The sequence below is a fragment of the Lissotriton helveticus genome, chromosome 7 (assembly GCF_964261635.1).
Source record: "Lissotriton helveticus chromosome 7, aLisHel1.1, whole genome shotgun sequence".
In the NCBI taxonomy this organism is placed as follows: domain Eukaryota; kingdom Metazoa; phylum Chordata; class Amphibia; order Caudata; family Salamandridae; genus Lissotriton; species Lissotriton helveticus.
The window spans coordinates 1249212126-1249225876 of record NC_136068.1 but is presented as its reverse complement, the minus strand read 5'-3'; the positions used below and the strand labels follow the sequence as shown (position 1 = coordinate 1249225876).

The 13751-nt window shown below is 49.9% G+C and overlaps 1 protein-coding gene across 1 annotated transcript in view; it reads left to right on the top strand.

Annotated features, from left to right (window-relative positions):
* The window catches only part of SPAG9 (sperm associated antigen 9), a 2066870-nt gene that overhangs the window by 1554728 nt on the left and 498391 nt on the right, over window positions 1–13751 (top strand). The gene's annotated exons all lie outside the window — the stretch shown is intronic.

Here is a 13751-nt window from a genome sequence, read left to right as displayed (position 1 = left end):
CCAGATCATTACTATTTGATAAGAAGCCTCATGTTCTGCCACTGGGTTATAGTGGAAGGAGATAGTCATCTGTTGCGTGGAGATGTACATTGTTTACATAAACTGCAAATTAAAAAAAAACATTTGCTTACTACTTCCAGTTTCCAAAGTCTGGCAGGTGCCTTTCCAGTGGCTGAAACGTTTTTGGAAGGTTTTCCCTTCCATCAGAAAAACGCCTTCCCAATTGGTAGCACTACATTGCCTTGTGTAATTTGTAGGCCTTCATTTCTGCCTCAAACACACATTCTGGAAAGTAACATTTTTGCTGTCCCATATATGTGTACATAGGGTTAGTGTGATCTCAGACCTGCAGTCTAGCATGTCATGTGGAGTGCGCACCTGACCTTTCTCCTATACGTCACTGCAGACTTCATGTGATTCAAATTGTATTCATCTCTGGCAGAGAGAGCTTTACACCTTCGCCCATCATTCACCACATGTGACAGTTAGATCAGTTCTTTTTTCCCGGCTCCTTCTGTGAGGATCCTGGAGCATAGAGCTTGTCAATTATTGATATATTCTAGTCAGAAATTTGTTTATTTCATCTCTACTTGACAATTGTGACGGCTGATAACTTTTTCAGTCATTTTCTGACAATTTCGAGAGCTATTTTTTGTCAGAAATACCAGCTTTATTTAACAAGTGTCCTTCCTGTGGGAAGGAAATGGCAAAATCAGACCAACACTTTGTTTGTATTGTGTGTTTGCCATCTTCATCAAATCCAGAAACGTTTTATTACTGCCAGCAATTCTCCAGAAGAACTCTGTGTGACAGGGAGAAGTTAAGACTACATGCCTTGCTGGAGAGAGGAAAAGGACATTCTAAAAGTGGCCTTGAGAGCCGTCTTGTCTTCAAAGAGCCCTCTTCTCAGAAAAGACAAGAAAAACGGCATTAATCGGCTTCCCCAGCATCAAAAAAGAAGCACATTCCTGATTGTTCGCCGTCGGCATCGAGATCGACGTCGGAAAAGCAAGCAAGGCATGCAACGACTTTGAGGGACAGATCGCTGTCGAAGCGACGAGAGCCTCTGTCGCCGAAAAGTCGACGTCGAGGCACACTACTTCAGGCTCGAAGTATGTTGGTCCCGAGAGACCTAAGTAGACATCCAAGTCGGGGTCGACGTCGAAGCATTCGTCGACGTCTCGTTCTCCGCAGCCATCACGAGAGGACCGACGTCGAAGACACTGCCGCAAACCTACAAGCGGTTGACATCAAGGACTCCATCACAGTCCCGTAGAGGTTTGACGTCGAGGAGACTAATGTCGAAGACACCGCCACAAGCCTGCAGACGGTTAACGTCGAGGGCTCTATCACAGTCCCGTAGACAGTCGACGTCGGGGACGCAGACACAGAGAGCATCTTCACACAGACATGACTCCCCATATGTCTCGCCGCAGAAGCGGTCAACGTTGAAGGCGACACATCGTTCAACGTCAAGGGAGAAAAATCCTTCGGTACTATCAGGACAAGTACTAGAAATACCAGGGTCAATGTCGAGGTCCTTACGTTCGACGTTGAGGGAAGTGTCATCTTCGCCTGACATTCATATTAAGCAAATCACATTGAAGGAATCTCCGGTTCTGGGAGAGAAGACTCCTCCTGCCAATCTTTCTCCAAGATGGCTAGAGAGTGTGCAACACTGGAAGGTTCCACAGGGAAGTCCGGGCTCGGATTTCTCCCAAACGTACTCTCCCTCCAGGGTCTCGGCTGGGCCTCCTCCTACTGCATCCACGAGGGCTTCTACACGCAGGTCCCCGAGGAGAGCCAGGTCTCCATCGGCTCTTCGCTCATGATCCAGGACACGGGGATGATCTGGATCGCGCCCTTCTCCCACTCCAAAAAGGAGATGGAGGTCCTCTTCATTGTTCACGTCCTCATGATCTTCTATAACAGACTATTCACCAACACTGTCTGTGACACCTCCAGCCAGAGTGTCCAGATCGTTGATATAGGGACTTTTAACGAGGTTCTATGCCGGAGCAAGCAAACTGAAAATTGATATGTTGCCACCTACAGTGTCTTCTTCGGTCATATTCGAGACCCTGCACCACAGATCCTCGGCGAGGCCTATGCTTCCGTTGGTCCCAGGTCTGCTAGAGCCAGCGACGCAGACTTTAATTAATCCAGCTACAGTGAGCTCAGCTCCCTCATGTATTTCCAAGAAGTACAAGGCCCCAGATCAGGACCCCCCTCCAGATTTAGTCATAGTGGCGGCAGTTAGGAAAACACATCCAGCCTCAACATCCTCCACAGTCCCTCCGGGACTCTCTGGGCAAACGTATGTGTAGTGCATCGGCACCAGTAATGAAAGTGGCTAGTGCCTCTGCTCTCCTGGAGAGGTATGACAGGTCTCTTTGGGACTCTTTGCCTGATTCACGGAGAAGCTTCCTAAAGAAGATCAGCAAGATTTCCAAGAAATCCTGCAGAAAGGCGGCTTGGTGGCAAACCATGTCATTAGTGCAAACCAGGGGTCATTGGTGCAGCTGCTGACGCATCCGATGTGGCTGCCCATGGCATTTGCTCTAGACGCTCTGCCTCGTTGCGCCTCATGGGGCTAAAACCTGAGGCACAGCAGAGATTTGTCAACTTCACTTCAATGGCACATCTCTCTTTGGATCTCATGCGGATGATGAGATGTCCAAGATAAAAACGGAGTTGGACACTCTGAAAGCCGTTGGACTGGAGAAACAAAGAGTTACCTCGTAAGTAACGACCCTATGACCGGTGCTCTATCCAGCAGAGGGTTCACACCCCTCACTGGTCAACACAGCATCAACATCAACCCAGGTCTCACTACCATAATTGGAGGCCTGGTCGAGGAAGGGGAGCTGCAAGACAAGTATCTTCTGCAATGAAACAATCTGCAAAACAATGAGCTATGGCTTCCCCCATTCCCATTAACCGCTCCGGTGGGGGGGAAGTATTATGTGTTCCCTGTACGAGTGGAAGAAAATAACAAAAGACAAGTGGGTACTGAATATTGTTCAGAAGGGCTATTTGCTTAGATTCAAATCCCCTCCTCCATCAGTGCCAACTAGAGAAGGATTTCTCCCAAAACACCATTTGTTGCTAGTGGAGGTGAACAGTCTTCTGCAGAACGATGCCATAGAAATAGTCCCTGCTCCACAACAAAGGCAAGGAATCTATTTTCGTTATTTTCTGGTACAAAAAAGAGGCCTTATCAGAGAATACAGACCAATACCCGACCTGAGGCTTTTGAACAAATTCATCCGCAAACAAAACAATGTGGATGTTAGCACTGCATCAGATTTTCCCTCAGCTGCACCACGAGGGCTGGATGTGCTTCATAGATCTGCAGGACGCCTACTTTTCATGTACTGGTTTCCAAGAAGCATCAGAAATGCCTGCAGTTTCCAGTAGCTCTCCAGTAGTTCTAGGTTCTCCTGTTTGGGCTCAAATCAGCTCCCCGCACTTTTTCTAAATGTATGGCAGTAGTGGCAGCTTTTCTTCGCAAACAAGATATATTCATATATCCTTACCTGGATGATTGGCTTCTGAAGAGCTGGTCACCCACTCTGCTTCAGAATCATCTCAAATACTGCCTTCAAGTGCTGAGCAATCATGGCCTGCAAGTCAACTACAAGAAGCCGATCTTCAACCCGACCCAAAAGATCCACTACCTGGATGCTTCTCTGGATACCGCAAGGGCAAGCGTGTGTCCTTCGGAGGAGAGGTTGTTCTCAATCCGCGAGAAATGCCGCAATCTGCTCCTGTCTCAGCATCCCTCAGTCAGACAGGTGTCATTGCTACTAGGCTCGATGGCATCATGCATCTTCATTGTGTCAAAACCCAGATTACATATGCGTCCTCTACAGAAATCTCTGGTAGACCAATTGATGAAGATATCTTGTCACTGGGAGGAGCGTGTGGTTCTCCTCCAGTCGGCCAAAGATTCCATCAGATGGCGGATGAAGCGATCCCATCTAATGAAGGGAGTTCCCTTTCACCAGAAACCACCTACTCAAACAATCGTCACGGACGCTTCACTCCAAGGTTGGGGGGCTCATATGGGCCCTCTCCAGGTGCAAGGACTTTGCTCTGAGACAGAACAAGGGCATCAAATCAACCTCTGAGAACTGAGAGCTGTACACCTAGCACTCAAATCACTGTTCCCTTCCTTCCAGTCGCGTTCCCTGTTGGTTCAAACTGACAACACCACAACAATGCATTATCTGAATAAACGGGGGGAACCCGGTCGAGGCCGCTCTCTCTAAAGTCTCAGACCATCTGGAAATAGCTTCTCGCAAGAAATCTGTCCATGGTGGCGATTCATCTCCCGGGAACTCTCAACGTCCAAGCAGATGCCCTAAGTCGGGACTTTGTCGAATCTCACGACTGGGTGTTAAACAACAAGGTCTCTCAGGACATTTTCCACCATTGGGGAGTGCCAGACATAGACCTGTTTGCAGATCCAGTGAACGCAAAATGCCTCATCTTAGTGTCCAGGTTTCACAAACCAGAGTCACGGAGGAATGCGCTTTTGATCAAATGGTCTCAGACATTGCTATATCCTTTTCCACCAATTCCATTGATACCCACAGTGATTAACAAGTTTTACAGGGCCAAGACCAGAATGATACTGATAGCAGCAGAATGGCCCCATCAGTGGTGGTACCCGGATCTTCTTCGTTTGTCAGAAGCTCAACACAGGAGGTTACCATGCCGACCAGACTTACTGTCCATAAACAAGGGGAAGGTGTTCCACCCCAACCTCTCATCCATACGATTGAAGGCATGGCTCCTGAAGTCCTTCAATACGGACACTTAGGTTTGTCATCTGACTGCATGAACATACTTGGAGAAGCTAAAAGACCCTCTACCAGAAAATCGTTCGCTTTTAAATGGAAGCGCTTTTACTTATGGTTTATGAAAAATGGTCATGATCCTGTTCGAGGTCAAGAACAGGTGATCTTACCGTATTTGCTATACCTGGCCAAATCTGGCATTCAATTTTCATCTTTTAAAGTCCATCTAGCAGCTATCACAGCATACACAAAGTCCCCTATGCCGGTTTGCTTTTTTCAAATTCCTGTGGTTAAAGATTTTCTTGAGGGGTTAAAAAAGGTCTACCCACCAATCAGAACTCCATCATCATAGTTCTTGCTAAAATGATTGGGGCACTATTTGAGCCTATTCACAGAGCCTCTCTACAGCCCTTGTCATGGAAGACCTCTTTTTTAGTGTCCATCACCTCTTCTTGTAGAGCCAGTGAGATTCAGGCTTTATGCTGTAAAAAACCTTATATCGTGTTACATGCTAACAGAGTGGTTCTTAGAACAAATCTGAGTTTCCCACCTAAAGTGGTCTCAGATTTCCATATTAATCAGGCCATCGCTCTGCCCACGTTCTTTCTTAACCCTTCAAACCCTCTGGAGAGGACCCTTCATTAACTATACCTCAAGAGGGTCCTGAAATTCTATTTAGACAAAACCAAGGCATTGAGGGAATCAGACCGCCTGTTTGTGAACTATGGTTCCTTAAATACTGCTGGTACAACTTCCAAACTGTCCATCTCTAGGTGGATAGTGTCTTGTGTTTCTTTGTCTTACCAATTAGCCAAAAAAGCCCTCCCGGGCAAACCAGGGGAAAGGCCTCGACCCCGGCTCTCCTTAGGAATGTACCTATTGTAGAGATTTGCAAAGCAGCCACATGGTGATCTGTACACACATTCACTACCCATTACTGTTTGGTCTCTGACACACAGGCGGATGCTCAGTTTGGGCAAGCCTCACTAAGAAATTTGTTTGGATAATTCATCCTTAAGGTGTTATATTTGCTGTAGTTATGCTGTTGCTCCCACGTGGGAAAGTGGGTATAGGCTTGCTATTCTATTCAGTGCTTATGACTATAGATGAGTATCCCGTGGAAGAGAAGGATAAGTTACTTACCTGTAATCCTAGTTCTCTTCTAGGGTATACTCCTCAAAGTCATAAGCAACCCTCCGCCTTCCCGGACGAGTATTGACAGCATAGTAGCGTTTTGCACCTCTATGTCCTGGTTTCTCCTCCGTAAAAAAAGAACTGACCTAATGGTCACCTGTGGTGCATGATGGGAGCAAGGGGCTCCTGGAGGTCTTAAAGGCACAGTGTTCCAGGTGCTGGGAAGTTTTAAAGGCAAAGTGCCAAGTTTTTTGTACTGTAATGGTTTTTCATCTATGCAGCCTATAGGCTAATTGCCTGCTATTACTTATTGTTATCTGAAAGAAATAGTTAGTTATAGATTCCTTACCTTAGAATTACCCCCAGGCATCAGACTGGATCCGGAACGTTTTTCGCCAGCAGTACCCCTGCGCGTCGGAAGGCGTCGTGGTCGCCGGGATGATGTCGCGGTAGCTACTTGGAAGTAGCCCTCACCTGCTGACGTCAGTTCTTTCTTTTTCCACGCCAGCTAGCGCAGATCCGGAGAGAGCGGTACCTCGAGTCACTTTTTGGCCGACTTTTTCTTGACTTTTGTCAACATCGTTTTTGAGTCCATCGTCTCCAAGAGCATGAGGTATGCCTGGCTTGAAGGCTTGCGGTTCCTGTAACCGACTAATGTCAGTGACTGATCCGTACCGCGTGTGCCTCTTCTGCCTGGGGCGCGACCACGAAGTCCAAGTCGTGCCCCTACTGCCGGATCATGAATCTGAAGTCTTTGCGGGAGTGGTCCCGAAAGCTTCTCGAGGCCCGGCAATCGACCCCACGCCACTCAAGGTCCCAATCGCGTAGGAGCCACCATCCTCCTTCTTCCAAGTCTTCGCACTCGGGGTCAGGTAAGTCGAAGCACAAGAAGAAGTCGAAGAAGCATTGTCGCTCTTGAGTTCTCATTGTCCGTCGGCTGATGCGACGAGGGATGCGGGAGGTGCCACTCCTGCGCCTCTTTGTACGTACCCTGAGAGTTCACTCCGGCCTTCCCCCCCCCCCCCCCCCTTTCCGGGACCCGGAGCGATCCCTGCCTAGCTTCGTTAATTTTGCAAGCAATGCACGCCATCTTTGGGCAGCCCAACTCCGCTGGCGCGCCTTCAGGCCCTGCCGACTCGGCTGGGGGCCCTGGTCCTTAAACGCCGGCTGTTTTTGACCTCAGCACTCAGGGTCCCCTTGGATCCAGGCCTGGATCCGGATCGGCACCGGTCGACCTTGTAACACCTCCACCGGTCCCGACTCCACCGGCACCACATCCGCAGCCGGCATCGGCTGTGTCCCCAGCCGACGTCGACCCTGGCCTCCACCTCGAGGTAGACACAGAGGCAGACCGGCATCGTGCTTTTGTGCCCCTGTTCTACTCTGGCTCTAAGACCATATTGGCAGCCAGAGGAAAGTGAGGAGGAGGACTGGGAGGGGTCTGGAGACCCTTTGACTGACCAGTTGGGTTATGAACCAGACTAGACAGAGAAACTGGGGGAAGCCAATGGTCTGGATACCTCACCAGACCTTGGCAGGTTGTCTCCTCCTACAGTTGCTACGGAGGAGGGAGCGTCTTACGCTGTGGTGTTGCATAGGGCGGCCAGGGCTCTCCACCTTGAGTTACCTATGGTGGCAGTCAGGACTAACCTCCTGACAGAGGTGCTTCAGCTGGCGGCGAGCTTTTCAGCGCCCTTGCTGCTGTTTAATGAAGCCCTGACGGACATCCTTTTGGGCACCTGGTCCAGGCCCAACACAGGGGCTCCTGTGGATAGGATGATTGCCGGACGCCCGGCCCCGGGCGACCCCACTTTCCTCTCTCAACACCCTATCTCAGAGAGCTCGGTGGTCCAAGCCTCCACCTCCAAGGGCACATTCCCTAGCGCTCCACCTGATAGGGAATCCAAAAAGCTAGACCATCTTGGGAAGAAAATTCTTTCTTCCTGCAGCTTTGGACTGCGGTCGGTAAAACCCGCATGTCTGTTGGACCGTTACACCCACTCCGTGTGGGATATGGTTGCGCAAGTGCTGCCTCAGCGCTCGGAGTAGTCCCGGGCCGTACTGTCTCAAGCAGTTGCTTAAGGGAGAGACGCAGCAAAGTTTACCATCCGCTGTGGGCTTGATACCACCGACTCACAAGGCAGGACGATTTCCATGTCGGTAGCCCTTCAATGCTATGCCTGGTTGAGGTTGACTGGTTTTTCCAGGGATGTCCAATCCACCCTTATGGACATGCCCTCTGATGGCCGTCGCCTATTCGGTGACAAAGCAGACAGCGCGCTAGAGCTCTTTAAGGACTCTCGGCCTACGGCCAGGTACTTGGGCCTCTCCACCACCCGCCCTGCTCAGTCTGCTTTTCACACCTTTCGTGGCTACAGGAGGGGTCACCTGCCACGTCCCGCCCAGAGCCACAGGCCAGCGCAAGCTGTTCAGCCCCTGCCCGGCTGGGGACGTGGGAACCAGCGCTGGGGTTCTGAGGGCCAGGGGGCGGGCCAGTCCACCACAGCCCCCTCTGCAGCAGCCTCCAAACCCTCCTAGTCCGACCTTTCAGGGCCATCAATCGCCAGTGGGTGGCAGGATTCGCCATCACCTCTCCCACTGGCGAACCATCACATCGGACAGGTGGGTTTTGCAAATAGTCTGAAGGTGCTACTCCCTCCCCTTCGAGACTACCTCTCCATCCATGCCACCTCAGTACCATCGCATGTCAGAGGATCATCTGTCCCTTTTCCAACAGGAAGTTTCGGCACTCTTGGCCAGGGGTGCCATCGAGCGCGAAAAATCTGGTATCCTGAGCTACCACACATGGCCATCGATCCTCCGGTCAGACTGCCACTTCGGGCGGATCTTCTGTCGCAGCAGCAGGGGACGGTCCTCCACCCGAACCTGTCCAGCCTCCACCTCCTTTCGTGGAGATTGAGCGGCGGCAGTGGACATCGTTTGACCTGCCTCCGGAAGTCTGTGATGTAATCTTGGCAGCCAGGCATCCCTCCACTAAGACGGTATACGCCTGCAGATGGAACAAATTTGTGGCATGGTGCACAGCAAAGGCTGTGGATCCCCTTTCTCCCCCTCTTTCTGAGGTTTTCTTGTTCCTTCTTTTTTTGGCCCAGCATGGGCGTTGCTCTGGGCACTCTAAAGGGCTATCTCTCGGCCATTTCAGCCTTCCTTAGGCTTCCTGATCAGCCTTCTCCTTTAGTTCCCTGTTGTAAATTGTTTCCTTAAGGGCATTACTTATCTTTTTCCTCCTGTTCCCTTTGTAATGCCTCAGTGGGACTTGAACTCCCTTTGAGCTGCTGCATAACTGTCCTTTCAGACTTTTAACCTTGAAAACTGCCTTTCTGGTGGCCAGCACCTCTGCGCGCAGGGTGAGTGAGCTACAAGCTCTTTCTTCCAAGCCTCCCTTACTGGCTGTTCATCCGGACAAGGTCGTCCTCAGAACTAGACCTTCCTTTCTTCCCAAGGTGGTTACTTCTTTCCACAATGGCCAAACCATCACTTTGACCACCTTCTTTCCTCCTCCGCATCCTTCAAAAGAGTAAGAGAGGCTCCAACTTTCTGGATCAAAAACGTGCGCTTTCCTTCTATCTGGCTTGCACCAAACAATTCCGGGTGGACGACCAGCTCTTTGTTGGTTACATGGGCGCTAAGAAAGGTCGGGCCGTGCACAAACGGACCATCTCCAGATGGGTTATTCTGTGCATCAAAGCTTGCGATTTTTTGGCATCCCTCTGATCCGGCCAACTACAGGCCGATCTCCCTGCTTCCGGCCTTTTCAAAGCTGCTGCAAAAACATGTGAAGCAGCAGCTATCGTCCTTTATGGAAAAGAACGGCATACTTCACCCCAGCCAGTTGGGCTCTCGCCCTAACCACAGCACGGAAACAGCTCTGTTATAAGTGGCGGACTCTATCTGGCTGAGCCAGGAGACAGGCGAGAAGGCGTTGCTGTTTTTGTTAGACCTGTCAGCCGCCTTCGATATGGTGTTGCATCAGTTGCCCTGACCCGGCTTCACGCGATGGGCATCAGGGGTTTGGCTTGGAAATGGCTGGCATCTTTTCTAGAGGGGAGGGGGCAGGAGGTCTGGTGCCACCCTTTCTCAGATTCTTTGCACTCACTGAAGGTGGGGGTCCCACAGGGTTCAGCTCTGAGCCCGACCCTGTTTAACATTTACCTCACTCCTCTAGCCGAGGTGGCCGAATCAATGAGGGCCAAAATCGTATCCTATGCAGACGACACTCCGCTGTTGTTTACATGGAAGGCTAACAAGCCTGGTCTGGGTATGCTATTCAGTTCTTGCCTCTCAGCTGTCTTCGGTTAGCTGGCCTCTAACCAGCTGAAGTGTAATGCTGGTAAGACAGAGCTACTCTTTTTTGGTAAAGCGGCGGACACTCTTTTACAGGTCTTCTGGCCAGCGGACGCCCCTGTCCCCTCAACGAACAGCTTGGTGGTGAAAAATCTAGGGTTTAAATTGGACAACCAGCTGCTATTTCGTGCTCAAGTTAATGCAGTAGTAAGCTCCTGTTTTGCTCTGTTGTGTCTTCTATGGAAATGTTTGTTCTTTCTGTCCAGAGCGGCCAGAAAATAGGTGATTCAAACTCTGATTATATCCAGGCTGGATTATGGGAACAGACTCTATCTTAGCATACCTAGCTTCTTGCTTGACAGGCTTCAGCTTGTCCAGAATGCAGCAGCCCGTACCATCTTTGAGCACCCTTGGAATGCGCATGTCCCACCTTCTGAGGAGCCTGCACTGGCTCCCTGAAATGAAAAGAATTAGTTTTTAAAACTTTGCTCGGCACAGAAAGACCTATATGGAGAAGGACCAGGTTACCTTAAACGTAGGATTTCCTTCTACACTCCGCGTAGAAATCTTAGCTCCACCGATCTGTTGCTGGTTAATGTCCCCCGTTTGAAAAAGTCCAGGCTGGGAGGTAAGTCTCTCTCTTTCCTGTGGCCCTTTCACTTGAACAAAATGCCTCTTCATCTTAGAAGGATTGAATCCACTCCCTTGTTCCGAAAAAAACTGAAAACGTGGCTTTTTTCTTGCCTCTTAGCTCTCTTCTTCCATGCTACTACCTATCAGCTTTAGCGACCAAGACACTCTTTGGAGTAACAGTGCGCTCTACAAATACTCCTGCATAGACATAGACAGAAGGAGCATCCATTGGGGCTGCGAGCCCATTCCACGAGGGCGACGGCAGCTACTACTGCTTTGGGATGGGGAGTCCCTCTTAATGACATCTGTCAGGTCGCTACATGGGCATCGCTGCACACGTTCACCGAACACTTCTGCCTGGACAGCCAAGTCCGGAGAGACGGCTTCTCTGGCCTTTCTGTTCTCCAGGACTTTCTGGTGTGAACTTAGTTTGCAGACCCACCTTCGGGGTTGGTATTGCTGGGTAATCTAAGCTAAGGAATCTATAACTAATTGTTTGTTTCAGATGAACAAGTTAGTTACCTTCAATAACAATATATCTGTAAAATACATAGGTTAGTTATAGATTCCTTACCGCCCCACCCATCCTACCTGTTCTGCGAACTGAAGTCTAGGGTTAAGGACTTCCTTTCAGGGCCCTAGTTTTGTGCACCAGTGGTCAGAGTCTTGCATGGCTCTGCCCTTCTGGCATGGAAAGTCGTGTACAGAACTGACGTCAGCCCGCGAGGGTGGCGTCTATGTAGCTACCGCGACGTCATCCCGGCGACTACGACGACGAACGCAGAGTCGACCAACGCCACCTTCCGATGTGCAGGGGTACTGCTGACGAAAAACTTTCCAGATCCAGTCTGATGCATGGGGGTAATTGTAAGGTAATGAATCTATAAGTAACCTATGTTTCTTACTGATATATTGTTACCGAAGGTAAGTAACTTGTTCTTCTCTGAAAATAAAGGACAGTCTTGGAACATTATTTGAGTGTATGTTCTCTATTACAGTATTTATATGCAAAATTATTTTTGTCAGTGAGAAACTCATGTTATTTTGGGATATTACGCTATTTGAGGTCTAATAGGCAGCATGCTTATATATGTATACATGTATATATGTATGTTTTTGGAGGTACTCCGTACTTTTTTGCTCAAACATACACATATATATGTATTTTTGCATATGCTCCGGGGTCCCACACGTGGTCGGGGATTATTCAGTGCTTATGACTTTGATGAGTATACCCCTGGAAGAGATCTAGGATTACAGGTAAGTAACTTATCATTCCTCCCCCCTCATGCAAGCCACACATGCCTTTTCCCCCAATACTCTTCACCAACGTTTTCAGTACACATTTGCCCTGGGCCTTCCCACATCTCTCCTGGGGAAGCCATTTCCCAAAATCTACAAGAGCCAGTAACCAGGGGCAATTTGCACAGTGTCTCAGGTTTTCGCAAAAGATGTTTTTTTTGTTGTTTTTTGTTGTTTACATTTGTTTATTGGGTTTTGGCTAACATTGTACAGGTAGCATGAATACAGAAAGCTGCTGGCTTGCATTCCCGCCTAGAAGGTTCTTGCCTGGTTAGCAAGCTGGTGTCGTTGAAACCGCCTCCCCAAACAAAGAGCATTTGACTAGCTTCACTACAGTCAACCTCCCACCTCGTATCTCAGCAGTTTTCTTCTATATATAGCAGAAAATGACAGAATTAACTTAAGAATCAGGTTAGTGAATGCCATGCATGATAACTGCACCTGGTAACTGCATGAATTCTGGGATTATGCTTAAGAACAGTGTAGAAATGTAAACATGATGCTCTCAAAAAAAAAATTTAAACCGAGAAATATTCATGAAATAATGTGGGTAGGAAAGGAAGGTGATGCAACATCCAGCTTTACTCCAGCTAAAGAGTATTAAAGCAAAATAAAAACTCTTTGAACTTTAAATGTTGAAAGAATCGAACAAAATTGAAAAACTCTCCTAAACTAGTTAAGGCATACAAACAACAGTTGTACAAGGTTTTTAGTCATGAAATCTGCATGTTATTTCATTATGTAAAAACATGGGTTCAGGCTTGTCCGGCGAAGATGGCGGTCGCGGCTTGATCGCGCTCCGACCTGCCATCTAACATCCTGATTGAATATCCTGCCTTCGGACTCAAAAGATAGTTTGCCCCTGTGTCGGAGAGCCGTACAACATCAGCGAGCTCTCTGACGTGAGCCGGGGACTTGGAGGTGTGGTGGCGGCAGCGTTTACAGACCCGCGATCTGAGGCGGCCTAGTCCGGGGCGGCCAATTGAAAACCGGGGTCTCGATTGAACAGCGGGGCCGGGCGCGGAGGCTCTGACAGCGATGTGGCTGGAGGAGGTGCCGCCTGTGGTTGGCGCCCGAAATTCTGCGCCGAAGTCTTGTGGTTTCCTCCCCCTCCCCGGGGGGCTGAGCTGCCGCGGGGAACTGTGATGAGGCGGCGGACGAATGGAGGACGCACTCACAGGCGGCGGCCTTACTGCGGGGACTGAGACCCGGTGAGAGGAGGCCCTGGAGGGTTGACGGCCATCATGTGCTGTCCCGAGGCGGAGTGAGTGGTCAGCCGGGCAAGGAGGTGTGGAGGTGGATTGGGGGTACCAGAGGGGCCCTCCCTCCCCACCCCCCATCTGATTATCCTCAACTGCCCTGGAGGATTTTCTGTGTTTGGCGGCCTGATCGGGCCACAGCGGTTGTGGAAGGGGGGCAGTTTCCTCAGGATCTTGACAGTTCAGCCATCCACCCTGGGCTGCCGGTGGAGGTGCCGCTGCCTGGCGCTGGTGGGGCGAGCCGGGCACTGAACACGCATTAACATGCATGCAGCCGGACGGAGCCCCCCCCCGGGCACAGGTACGCTTGGGC